This window comes from Canis lupus, chromosome 5 (genome assembly GCF_011100685.1).
Source record: "Canis lupus familiaris isolate Mischka breed German Shepherd chromosome 5, alternate assembly UU_Cfam_GSD_1.0, whole genome shotgun sequence".
In the NCBI taxonomy this organism is placed as follows: Eukaryota; Metazoa; Chordata; class Mammalia; order Carnivora; family Canidae; genus Canis; species Canis lupus.
In genome coordinates this window covers 18,437,868-18,451,367 of record NC_049226.1, presented here as the reverse complement: position 1 = coordinate 18,451,367, position 13,500 = coordinate 18,437,868, and the positions used below count along the sequence as shown (strand labels likewise).

At 45.0% G+C, this 13,500-nt stretch overlaps 1 long non-coding RNA gene across 2 annotated transcripts in view; it reads left to right on the top strand.

Annotated features, from left to right (window-relative positions):
* The first annotated feature begins 11,448 nt into the window (after positions 1 to 11,448).
* LOC111095827 overlaps positions 11,449 to 13,500 on the top strand; it is a 43,300-nt gene continuing 41,248 nt past the window's right edge. For both annotated transcript variants that reach the window (XR_005359261.1, XR_005359260.1), the window contains exon 1: positions 11,449 to 11,609. This is a non-coding gene — a long non-coding RNA (uncharacterized LOC111095827). The remainder of the gene's footprint in view (positions 11,610 to 13,500) is intronic.

The window sequence follows — 13,500 nt, the reverse complement described above, 5'->3', positions numbered from 1 at the left end:
ATAATGTAATGTAAACTTTATAGACCTCATCTGTCCACCATGAGTGAATTAGAGTCTAGGAGAGGGCCTCAGCCTTGTATACTCATGCACTCATGGTGCCTAGAGCAATATCTGCCATGTAAAAAGACTTCAGTCCATACCTGTTAAGTGGATGGATGAATGAATGAGTGAATGAGTGAATGAGTAAATGAATGAATTAATGGATGAGACAGTGGTTGGGATCATGAGCTGAAGAAAATGTACATAATATTCTTGTCCTGGAAAGAGAATCTTGAGTCCGAAATTAATTTTGGAATTTTAATCTGCTCTCAAATCCTGCCTCCTACTTCTTCCAGGCTTCTCCCCATTCTTGCTCCCCTTTCCCACCTTCTTGATTTCCAGAATGTTCCATCTTCCCCCCACTTTCCCTCCAAGCTTTTCTCTCCCAGTCAGTGGATTAGCAGTGAGGTTTGCCCACAGAACTTTCTCCCTGTCTCCCTGCTTTTTGTGTTCCCTTCTCAGAGCTATGCCTCCTGCGGGAAGAGTAAATATAGAAAAATGACAACATGTACATTAATGCTCGTTAGAATGTCATCATTATACTCTGCAAAGTGTCTGCCGAGGGGGTCCCTAAAGGACACTTAGAAGCGAAGCAGCTGCTCCAGATTTGTTCCAGCTCACATCTCGAAGAAATGACATTGAGATAAATGCAGTATTTCTGGCTGGAGGGAGGGGAGAGAGCAGGGCTTCTTTGGAGAATGGGGAGATGGTAAAGAGAGAACCCACATATTTCCCCAAACACTCAGAATAACAAGCACAATGGTCAGGCAGCATGAGAACATACAGGGACAGGGCGAGCTCTATAGCAAGGACTGGTTTGCTCAACCCAAGAGGCTCAGTGTCTATGCAGAGAGACGGTAAACAAAGGAACTCATATCTCAATCTTAGAACAGCCTCTGAAAGAGTCCTATGCTCTTCATCACATGTGAGAAACAAGTTATGCTATGGAATGAGAAAAACATTTTGTTCTACTTTTTTATTCATAGTAACTGGCCAGGGTTTATTGATGAAGGGGAGGCAACATGAAAGCAAAAGTAGAGTCTATTTACAAGTTTACAGACAAGTGATACCAATGAATATCCCTCTATATTCTACTCACCCGCTCAAGACACATTGAGATGGCAAAGACCTACATGACCCACTCTGGTCAACAACTAGTGAGTAGTTGATTCAGCATCCCAGGCCCGGGCTGAGCATCTGAGTTCCCTTTATCTCTCACCATCTTGAAAATGCCAATGACAAGGTTTGTGAAACTTTTCAGAGACCATGTTTTAATTTTTATTTTGATCATAGAGATAGACAATTTTGAGCCCAAGTTATAAAATCACTACTCTAAGTTCAATGAATTCATACCAGCTATGGCTTGTAGAGCACTTTCTGTTTATAACACACTTTTTCCATGTATTACTGCATTAAATTCTCATGTCTATCCCACTAAATAATCAGGGCATGTATATATCACATTTTATAGATTAGGAAGCCAAGGAGTTGACTTTTCAATTCTATGCACACACCAACATACACATCCTTAGAGAGGATGCCTTTGAAAGGAAAACCTCACAGATAGATGTCAGCACTCACACTAAAAGCACACGATTCAAGGCTCCAACAAACTCAGTAAATGACACTTCATTCAACCCACCATAAATAACCATGTCTGAGAACTTTAAATGCTCAGGATTAGAACTCTCCTTGTCCCATCGAGATATAGCAGCTTCACTGAAGAAGAAAGAGTGAGGTGAGCTCAGCACCCCCTGAAGCCTTCCCATCCTCAAGTCAGGTTACCAGCTTTATTCATCAGCCACGGAAGGAATCACAATAAAGGGAAAGTATACAGGACCCACGTTTCAGAAAACAGATATGTCAGCTCTAGTCTGCCCCTTCCCAGCCCAGTAACCAGTCTACAGTCTCTCTGAATCTCTACATCCTCATCTGTGAAATGGGAGACTATGCCCTGCCACCTACCAAGATCCTGGAACTACTGGTTGCTATGCAGACCTGGCTTATCATGGCCTTCTCTGTTCAGTGCCAGCCTTTGAAAACTCTCAAGGTTTACCATTGCTTCATGATTAAATTCAGAAGTGAGATTCTGGGCCAGGTCAAATTTCCTGCAGTTCCCTCCTCTTCTCCTCAAATATGGGTCTAAGTGCACATACACACACACCCCTGCCTTCCACCCCCACCCCTCCTCTTTCCCCAGGACTCAAAAGACTAGACAGAAAGATTAATTATCTTTAGATTAGGCTGCCTTTGCCTACTATGGCCAAGCACTGGTTGCTTTAAAAATATCCCTGTCATAACTTCTTGAATATTCCTATGTACTAGGGAGACTGCAAAGTTGTATTCTGGTCTCTGCCTTTATGGAAGTCTTATGGGCTCATGGGAAGGTCATGTCACCTGAATTCCCTAAGCATCAGCCTTCTGTTATGTAAAATGAGGATAGAGGTAATGCCTTCCTTTTAGGTTGTTGTGAGGATTAAATGAGATAAGGCACTTAAAGCCCTTGGTACAATGCCTACGCACAGTAAACTCATTATTCTTGTTCCCAATTACAATGAATATTCTGGGGAAAGCATTATACTAGAGTTAGGGATGAGATGTGCTATGGGAGATCTGAAGAAAATGGAGCTATAGCTATACTCAGCAGTCTTTAACTAGAGAAAATTGGTAGGAGAAAGAAGTAATACATAAGACTTTTTGTCATTGGAGAAAATGCTTTCTTCCTCTTACTTGATGTACCCAGGAGGTGAGGATGAATCCACTTTGAGCCACAATCATCAATGTTTCAAACACACAACAGCAGTTCCTGTAAGTGGGGAGAGGGACAATGTCTCTGTGTTCACAGAACTACCCAGCGAGGGAGACTGTATAATGGTAGAAGGAAGGACATATGGGTGAGGCTAACTCCACATGCAGAGACATGTCTTCAGAAAGGAGTGTGGTCTTTTTGCATTGTCTTTTGCAGAGTGGGGAATTTGTGGTGGGTAGAGCATGAGGTGGGGCTGGAAAAGTAGACTTGCATACACCTTTTTCAAAGCTATGTTTCTGATTAGTGGTAGATAAGAAAAGGAAGGCATTTGTTAAATTTTAATTAGAGTCAGCACTTTGGTAAGTATAGTCTTAAGACCAGAAATTATTTACCTTCTTGTGTTATTAAAATAATTTCCACTAGCCAAGTGGGCCCCTGTCTTTAAACTGTGTGTGAACAAGTCAACAAGAAGTAAGCGCCAATTTTGAGCCAGCCATCATAGAGGAGGTGAACTCTGAGAAACAAGTCTCAAGTTGATGGAAGAAGAAATAGGAAGTATTAAAAGACTGAACCTGGTCACAGTATGAGGCAGCTCCAACACACATCCCAGTTGTTTCACATCATGTTTAAGAGCTACTGCCATGGTTCCATTTCTCCCTAGACAGTTGTATCTGTTGTAGCCACATCCATGCCAAGAAAGGACCTCCAGAGTATCTCTGAGGCCAAGAGTGGAGGATTAAAGGAAATGGGCAGCTCTGCCCCAATGTCTTCCTGTGATCAATGCACCTTATTAAGTAGGTCTATTTGGAGGGCTTAGTGTTGAACACTTCTGTGGGTAAAGGACGATCAGGATAAACTATTGTCTCAACTCCTTTCCTTCAAGCTCCCTCAGCCAGCCATCTGGAATAGTTCAGGACAGACTGTTGAGGGTCCTGAATATTGGCTGAGTAGCTTGGACAGAATTCAGAATACTGAAAGCCAGGTTACAGGATAATATTAAGAAGGTGGTGGAGGTGGATACCAAGAGAACAGCGGTTTCCCCTTGCAACAAAAGCTTTGTTGAGCCAGAAGTAAGGGTCATGGGTGTAAATGGGCTTTACCTAGACAGGCAACAACAAAACAGGATTTAGGTGAGTAATAACAAAGAAATTCTGCTCTATAACTCAACCTTTTAAGTCCTACTCAGGGAAAGAAGGGAGAGAGAGAGAGAGAGATTGATAAGAGCCCCTTCCTTTAACTCCATGGGTTAGATAGAGATAGCCCCTAATTCAACCAGTGTTTATGAAATACCAGAATGTACAGGAGGCAAATATGAATACGACATGGCCATTACCTACACAATCACAAAGGGGAGTGAGTGTGTAAACAACCACCCATCACCCAATGGGAAAAGTAGTGTTGCAAAGGTATTTATAAAGGGTAAGTGATTCCACCTGAGACAGTCAGGAAAAGGAAACAACTTTTCAAGAGGTTCTTGAAAAATTACTGGTTAATTGGAGTTTGTAAAATGGAGAAAAGTTTCTGGGCCCACCATGGTCACTTCCCTTAAACATGTGTTCACTATCCTTCTCTTGTGGAAATTACATTTGGGATTAAACCACAGTGCTCTCCCTTCTCTTGAAGGTGTAAGCCCCCCTCCTCCCCACCATGTGTCTGTAAGGAAAAGGACTGGGACGGTGACTGAAATTTCTAGAGGAAAAAGAGTCATTCCTTAATCACTATTCCCAAGGAAATTTCATCTCCTGAGTGGCAAGCAGAATCTTTGTCTTGTTGCCATCTAAATTCTCACTCTTATTTTTCTCAGAGTCCTACATTATCATGTCTCTTTTCTATGCTTGGGAGGAAGTCTCTGTTTGAATTGATCCCTCTCTGGGAGCCCCCAAATGGTTGCTTTTCTTTCCCTTTCTCCCTCTGGTGTTAGTACCACGAACTGTGCACAATATCTCTCCATCTTCCTGTAGCCTACAGTTAGTGCTTGCCATTATTCTTTTGTTCAATCAACAAATATTTATTGAACACCAACCACATGCTTGGTATGGGAGCTAGGAATACAGTAGTGATTTAAAAAAATAAGGCCTTGCCCTTTTGGATTCTACAGTTTGTTGGGAGAGATAGGCAATAGATAATTAAACAAATAAAGATATTAATATATTGCCAGGCAGTCATAAGTTCTTTTGAATAAAAATTGCTTAGTAGGAGGTATTCCAGGAGGTTGGGCAAGGAGTTAGTCTTAGGGTCAGGAATGTCCTTCTGAGAAGGTGATATTAGAGCAGAGAAGAAAGTAAAATAATGGAAGAGAGAATGTGAAAGCCCGATGGAAAGGTGTTTCAGACAACAGAGATGGAATGTGGGACTATTCTTGATATGGTGGAAGAACAGTAAGGAAAAGAGTGTGGCTAGAGTAGAGTGAACAAGGGCAAGAATGGTTGTTAGTGAGACCACCAGGACAGGATTATTTAGGTCTTTTAGACTGATAAGGACTTTGGGTTTTGTGCTAATTTGGACGACATGATTTTAGAGAGTTTTGAGCAGAGGCGGAACATGCTGGAATGTAAATCTCAATAGTGTTTTGATGGCTGTTTTGTTTAGAATAGATGAAAGAGAGGCAAGAGAAGGGGGTGACAAGGAGACTGGTATAGTAGACTGAGCAAGAGATAGTGACTTGAGAGGTAGTATGGAAGATGGTGACAAGTAGTCAGAGGACATGTTTCGATGGAAGATTCAGCAAGAGTTAAATGAAGGATTGGATGGAGAGAATAAGAATAAGTAAAAATCAAGGATAATTATGTGATTTTCAGCCAAAGCAACTGAGCAAATGATGGTATCACTTACTAAGATCTGAAAACTGAGGAAGAGAAACAGATTTTGTGGGTGGAATTGGTGATAGCAAAATTGGATTTGGGGGATTCCTATTAGGCATTCAAAAGGTCATATTGAGCAGGTCAAGGAGTTATAGTCTGATGACTTCAAAAAGTTGTGTGGCTTTAGGGAGGGGGGAAATAAGTCTGGATGCAGTAATGAGAACCAAGGAGAACAGATACTAAGCCCCCAGGTCAGGGGTAGTGGGGAATAGGAGCAAAAAGAGCCACCATGGAATGGATTTCAGGGGGAAACAGGATCCTCAGGGAAGATCTGAGTTCAGTTAAAGCAAGAAGGTGATGGATCTGCTCAGAGATGGGATTGAGGATTCAGGGGACTTTATCAAGGATGGAGCACAGTTCTACAGTGCTCAGTGGAAGGGTTTGGAGTTTGGGTATCAATGCTAGTGTCAAGGCAAGAGGAAATCTGTGAACCTTACAGGATCATGTATAAAAAAGGATAAGACAATAAGATGAGTTGGCTGTCCACCCCATCCCTCACCCCCAGCCATCTCCCCACAGCACAGCTCTAAAGTCTACAAACACCGTTCCTCTACAATCCCTGGAATGGTGATAAGAGAACCACCTAAGGGAGAAGCCCCTGAACAATTTCAAATATCCACTTCTTCCAGGATATAAGTCCTGGGCTTCTCAAGGTCATGTCAGCACTGATGTGATATGAAAAAAACCCACTATGAAGGGCTATATGCTGTTCTTGCCTTTTTGTCTTATTAAATACAGGTGAGCAGGACCTGCAGGAAAGCAGATGATTTCTCCTTCCTAGGTTCAGAGAGGGAGTGTGGTCACCTCAAGTTCTATCCCAGATCTCATAGATAGAGGTTGGAAAACTAAAGCAAGAAACCTAAAAGAGCTTACCAAAGAGTTACAAGCCATAGGCATTTGCGAAGAAAGCTACTAACTCTAGGCAGTGAAAGATGGAACCCAACACATAGGTCAAATGGATGGGAGTCTGTAGGAGTTTAGAGAAAGAGGAAACTCACTGGATGCCCAGCATGACCACAAAAGGCTCATGGAGAAGGTGGGCCCCACGGAGGTCCCCAAGAATGAGGAGCATTCACTGGATCACCTGAAGCAGTGGACAGGGAGATTGCCTGTCTGGATCAGCATCCATCAATACAGTATAGTGTGCCTCTGGGTGAGAAAAAAAACCATTTACTCCTTATTATCCTTAATAATTCTAAATCAAGAGGTGATGGGAAACCAACCCAAAGCTCATTTCAGAAGAATGTGGAAAGGGGAGGCAGAGGGAAAACACATCAGAAAACAAATTCATCTTCTTAGCACAGAGACAAAGGACCAGGGCTTGGTCCAGAGCTACAAAGACTGATCCTTTCAAGGCTGAGCCAGTTTTTAAAGACATTCAAGTCAAGTAGTGATAAAAATCCCACTATTCACTGTTATATTAATGGCTTCTCCACTATATGCAGATAGGTAAAAGCATCATATCTTTATTTGCATTTCTTTTTCTATTGCCTCCAGCTCACTGAATTTCTCCCTTATCTGCCAAGAAATGTCTACTTTTAAGGTATTCTTTCATTTCCTCATGCCATTGGCTGTCAAACGACTTAATAACTTGCCCATCATGGAAGTCAAATATAGTTTATTAAAAATGCATGTCTCACTCAGTCAGATGCCCTTTGGCAGCTTCCAGACCTTGACGACTCTGTCTCAAAGCTTGGGAACGCAGAATGGTCTTGGCTGGCCAGCTGCACTGCCTTGCTTCGTATCATGCTCACTGCCCAGATTATGCTGAAGTGAGGCAGAGAAGGGAGGTGGGAACTGTCCAAGGAGGAGGTGGAACTGGGCCACTTGTCTGACTTGAGGAAGTGGGACCTAGACCTGAGAACCGAAAGTGCCTGAGGGCTTCCAAGCCATCCAGCCAGGTCCGGGGGAGGAATGCGGGAATGAGGTTGGAGCTGGTACCCTGGGGTAGGAGGAAATGGCATCAAAGCAGAAGTGGGCTGTGTCAAGTCAGTGCACCGGGATGATGAATCATGCCTGTGATGGCTCACGTAGCAAGGCTACATCGCTATTTACAGGGGCTAATGAAGCATCCTCAGTCACAGATTCAGAATCTGAGTGTTGTTGTGGCTGAGGAAGAAGCAAGGAGCTGGAGCTAAAAACACAAAGGGACTTGAGGTCTCCTTTTCCTTTATCTGCCACAGGGATGGACAGCACCAGAAGCGTTCCATCAGGATATGTTGACCCTTCTCCAAAACCATCTTAGAGCAGCCCCTCAGCCTCCCTGGTGATGCTCTCTAGCCACCCATGGATCTCTTGGCTAGAGCCCCGTGGCTTCAGCTAATCCTTCATTCTTTATTTTTCTGTGCATAGCAGAGATGAGGAACAGCTATATATGCCTCGCTGTACACAGCATCCCCTCAACTACTTGCAGACTCTCTATGTCCCCCTTCATCTCTGCCTGGATACTATTTAAGCCCCAAATCTCCCACCTCAGTTTCTTGCACTGCTTTCACATCTTGCTTATTAAGCGGCATGCCATGTTCTACTTGATCTGCTCAGAAACCCCTAGGCCTACAGTGACGAGTGGAGAGTCCCAGCTGCTCTGCAGGAAAGAATGTGGACACCACACCTGGAACAGAGACACAGCATGGCAGGAAGGCCAAGAGAAAGCCCAAGGTGCTGTGAGCATGAAAGCATTGCTTCCTTAGCAAGGAGAGGGTCTGGGATTCCTCTAGGGGAAAGATAAGACTGGGCTGGAGGAGTGGATCAGGAGAAGGTATGGGCAGTATGAGGAAAAAGTAATGAGAAAGAAAAACAGAAGGAAGGAACAGAAGGAGGGAGCTGGGTCACAAGACAGGACAAAGAGAAAGGGAGGAAAAAAAAAAAGAGGAGGAGATGAACAAAGAAAAAGTCAGAGTAAGGCCAAGAGCCAGAGAGGGAGAGAAAGACAAGGCCAGAGAGAAAACTCAGAGGAAGACAGAGAGTATGAGCCCTTGAAAAAATGCACAAAGTCAAGGAGAGGATAAGTGAGGGTGGCAGGGGGTGGGGGGTAAGCACAAGGTCAGCCTGGTCTACTCCCCGAGGAAGCACCCATCCTCTGTTGAGACCACCACCGGGGGGAACCGCCTGCGGCCAGGCAGCTGGAAGAGCAATGCGCCCAGGGTCCTTGGTCTTGAAGTGCCTTGTCACCTGCGGTGGGGAGCTTGCGGGGCACTGACACGGCTTGGGCATGAGCAGGCTCCCAAACATCTCCTGGAAGAAACCTTGGGGGACCGAGGGAAGAGGACAAGATAAGGGAGAGAAGCAGAGGCAGATGCCCCGGGGTGGGGAGGAGGTGGGAGGCAGAAAGACAAACAGTGACAAGCTGAGGCAGGAAAGAGAGGAACTCAGAGAGATGGAGGGGAGGCTGATAAGGGCGGGAAAGGCTACAAGAATGATTGGGAGATTGGGAGAGAAATTGAGAGAGATGTCTTGAGATTGAGAGGATAGTGAGAGGGAAGGAGGCCGAGGGAGAGGAAGGAGAGAGAGAGAGAGAGAGAGAGAGAGAGAGAGAGAGAGAGAAAGAGGGAAGAAGATGTACGGCATGGAGTCGGAGAGGCAGAAAATGGAATGGGTCCTAATTTTGAACCTTTGCCAACATCTGAACTTGCTATTCTGCTATCAATTTTTCATCTGTCACTAAGACAAGCTGAAAGAGCTAAGCTGCAGGTTTTGTTGATTATAGAATGTTCCATCCTGATCTGTACCAAGGGTAACTCCTCTGGATTTCTAGATGAACCAGATGCAGTCAGAGAGCGTGGGGAGGGAGGTGGGGACAGAGGAGGTGGCTGCTGCACCACTAAGGGTGGAAAACAAAATCATTTAGTGATGCCCTGAGGGGCTGGAGGAGAGACTTCCTTACACATTAGTGTCACTCCTTGGGGACTGGAGGCTTGGTGCCACGTTAGGGCATCTGTTACCCCAGGGGTTCTGGGGCTGGCCGGGCTGCCTGCAAAAGTCTCCCTTCTACCTCCTTTGTTTCTGCCAAATGCCAAGTGAGAACTCTTCCAGTGGCTTCAGCATGACCTCACACAGATGATCCCTGCCCGTGCGAACAAACGATAACTTCAGTCTCCTCCAGAGGGGCCAAGGTTGAGCCGAGTGAATGGAGAGTAGGGCCGGCACCCCTGGGTCCCTTTGGCCCCAGCCTCCACAGGAGCTCCCAGCAATACCAGTGTGGCACCCATTGGGGGGGGGGCAGGGCTCAGAGGAGAAGGAGAGGGAGGACAAGGAGGTGGCGGCATGCTCCACTGCACCTCTCCCCAGAACACAATGTGACACAAGACATCGGGAGATGGCAGCGAAAGTTCAGGGGAAAAACACACAGTTATTTATGGCTCGGGCATCTGTTGTCAGATCAGAAACAGAGACCTGATCTCAGGCAAATCCAGCAGCCTGTTCGAGAGCAGATGGGGAGGTGTGTGCAATGCTCAGTCCTGTTCTGCTCTCAATTTATTATTATTCCTCAACTCCAGATCCCATCTCCAAAGCAGACATTTGTCCTGGCCACGGTGCTGGGAGGCCCGGGTGGGTGGATGGGTGGTTATTTCCATCGTATGACTTGGAACCTTCCATGTGAAAAGAGAAGATTATGGCAAAATGCAAAGAGGAGAAGGTGAACGAGGGAACAAGAGGGAAAACTCTGGCCCAAGAAGACCGCCGGCTGAACAGCAATGGAGTTGGCCAGAAAGTACCCAGATAAAGATGCCAATCTTCCGAGTGACCTTGGGCAAGTCATTCTGCCTGCCTGGCTGTGCCTTTCTGCCAAATGCTTGAGACTGTATAACTGTCCATTCCCAAAGACACACAAAGACAGCCTCTCAACTAGATTGTGATGGAGTGAATACAAAATTTGAAGTCAAGAAAACAGAGTTCAATCCTAATTTGCTAAGAACCAGTTCAGTAACGTAAGGTAAAACATGTTTCCCTGCTGACTCTCAGTAAAAGGAATAAAAGGGATAAGAGGGTTTATCAGGCCTTTTCCCATTCCCAAAATGCCACAGTTCCATGAGAAGGAACCGGGAAATTGTCAGACATGAAATGAATAGTCTGAAGGACGCAGCGCCGTAGCAAGTACTCGATCTACGTCAGCTGAAGACACAAACAGCCTCTAAACGTGATTCCTGAGCCCCTGGCTCGGAGGGCTCAGCCCTGTCATGCAGGGCAGACTTGGCCCCCGGTGGTACAGGAGACACCTACCCCACCCATGTCACCCTCGGAGCAAATTACCCGTCTCCCCAGACCTCCCACCTTAGCAAACGTCTGTCTCCAGAAGCACTTTTCAGGGAGAGGGTGGAGGGAGGAGGAGCAAGGGAGGGGGACAGTCTGAAGAAAGAGCCTGCTCAGTGTTTGGTAGGCCTCGATTTGAATCTCCATGCCTGTACCGATTGCACTGCCTTCTATTTGTGAGGAAGGTGCTGTAATCCCAAGAGACACCTGTATTTCCCACTTGAGATGCACCTTCTCAACTGAAAATATGCAACAACAAGCTTTGTGTGTTTTGCTGAAAAGCAGAATTAAATTTCCCAACCGGCCTAGATCCATTTACACTTCCATCAGCACGATTCAGAAGGCAGTTCCTAGGCAGGGCCCACAGCCAATGTCAAGGGACTTAGCCCCTTGATAGACTTTCTCCTTCATCTGACTGCAAGCACACTGGCTGATAAGCCCTGGCCCCAGGAGAGCTACATGCATGGTGAAAACTGTATAGTCTGATGTCATAATAATGGTAAATAAAGACCCGGAGTGAAGCTCTAGGTAGACAGATGTTGTCATTGATGAGACACAGGTGTCTCTGTCTCCAGAGCCTGAGAGCTGGTGGGTGATAGGGGATTTGCATTTCAGCTCCCATTCCCAGGGGCTGTCTGCTGCTGAGCCTCACCTGTGCCCTTTACCTCCCTCTCACTACCCAGGCCATCTGGGGGATTTCACACTGCCAGGTAAGCGCTGCTAGTGAACATTTGCAAGTGATCCAGCAAGACCTCACTTTCCCCCAAGCTCGATCACTTCCCTGGGGTGTTCAGTAGGAAAGGAGGGGAAGATATGACTGGTTGCACCTAAATACAGCCCCGCTGGGAAGTCTCTGGAGGTACCTCTAGTGTTGGGACCAGAGGTCTGCCTCAAGGCCCAGCCAGACCACTCGGCATGGAGAGGTCTGGAGCTCCATCTCATTCCCCCAGGCGACAAAGCCACGCCTCCAAGGAAGACAGTGGCCACATCTGGTGAGATGATGAGATGGCACTCTTCCTCCAGGTCTGGGCAGGCTCCTCCGCCAGCTCGCGTCTCTGCAGTTGATTTTGCCTGTTGGCACCTGTTTGCAGCTTACCCCAACTAATGTCTGTCAATGGACTAATTATCATCAAGGATAAGAAATTAAGAAATTATGAATGTGTAGACACTTCTGTTCTCATACTAATGGTTTGTATATTTAATGGTTTGTTTATTATTTAATGGTTTGTTTATTTTATTGATGGCATCTGTCCTCATTTGAACCTTATAAAGTACAAATTGGACTTGTACTTACTCTTATTTGGGTTTTCCCCACCTCTCCTACCTTCTGTCACCCCTAATGAAGGTAACAGTCATTGTATAAATGGATGGATGATAGATAGATAAATAGGTAGGTAGATAGATACATAGATACATGGGTAGAAATAATAAGCTCTCTAGGGTGACAGAAGCTTTCAAATCACATTTATTGAGGGAAATAATGTATTTGGCCCAGAAAAGAAAACATTTCAGTGGGATTACAGCTGTTAAAATTAGAATCTATTTATTTATTTATTTATTTTGAGAGAGACAGGGTGCATGGACAGTAGGGAGAGGGGAAGAGGAAGAGATAAATATTTCTTTTTTTTTTTTTAAGATTTTATTTATTTGTTTGAAAGAAAGAGAGTGCACAGAGGGCAAGGGAGAAGCAGACTCCCCAATGAGCAGGGAGGTGGATGTGGGGCTTGATCTTAGGACTCCAGGATCATGACCTGAGTCAAGGGCAGATGCTTAACTGACTGAGCCACCCAGGTACCCTAGGAAAGAGAGAATCTTAAGGAGGTTCCATGCTCACACAGAGCTCAAAGTGGGACTCGATCTCACAACCCTGAGTTCATGCCCTGAGCCAAAATAGAGCCGGATGCTTAACCAAATGAGCCACCCAGGTACCCCTAAATTAGAATTATATTTTTAAAAACATTTTTAAATTGTGAAATATGATACGCATGCATAAAAGTATGGAAAGTAAATTATAGTTTAACCAATCATGAAAGAAAACTAGTGCATCCACCAACCAGATCAAGATCTACAGCAGTGCCAGCTACCTCCTTCCAGCCCCTCCATTTCCTACTTCTTCACAACCACCCCTGCTTCCCACCCTCAGAGGAAACCACTGTCCTTAGAACTCTGTCTTCTATGGCTATCAGTTTTTTTTATTTCATTTAAATTTTAATTTCATTATCGCCTACGTATGTACCCAGAACAATATAGTTTACTTTTGCCTATTTCTGAAGTTTATGTACTTGGAGATGTGTGATGTACCAAAAGGTTCTACTCAACATTGTAGTTTTTCAAGATTTATCCATGCTGTTTTTTGTAGTTTTGGTTTTTCCATTTTTGTTGTGTATGTTACTTCCCTTGTGTGAATATACTGTAATTTATTAATCCAACTGAATAGTGGTGAATATTTGGGCTATTTCCAATCTGGAGCCAGTAAGCTGATAAGGCTGCTATGAACAGCATCACTTGTGCACATATGCTCCCATAGGGTATAAGATTAGGAAGGTGAGGTCTGGGGAATTTCCTAATCAGATCACACTGAACAGCGTTTTTCAAACTGGT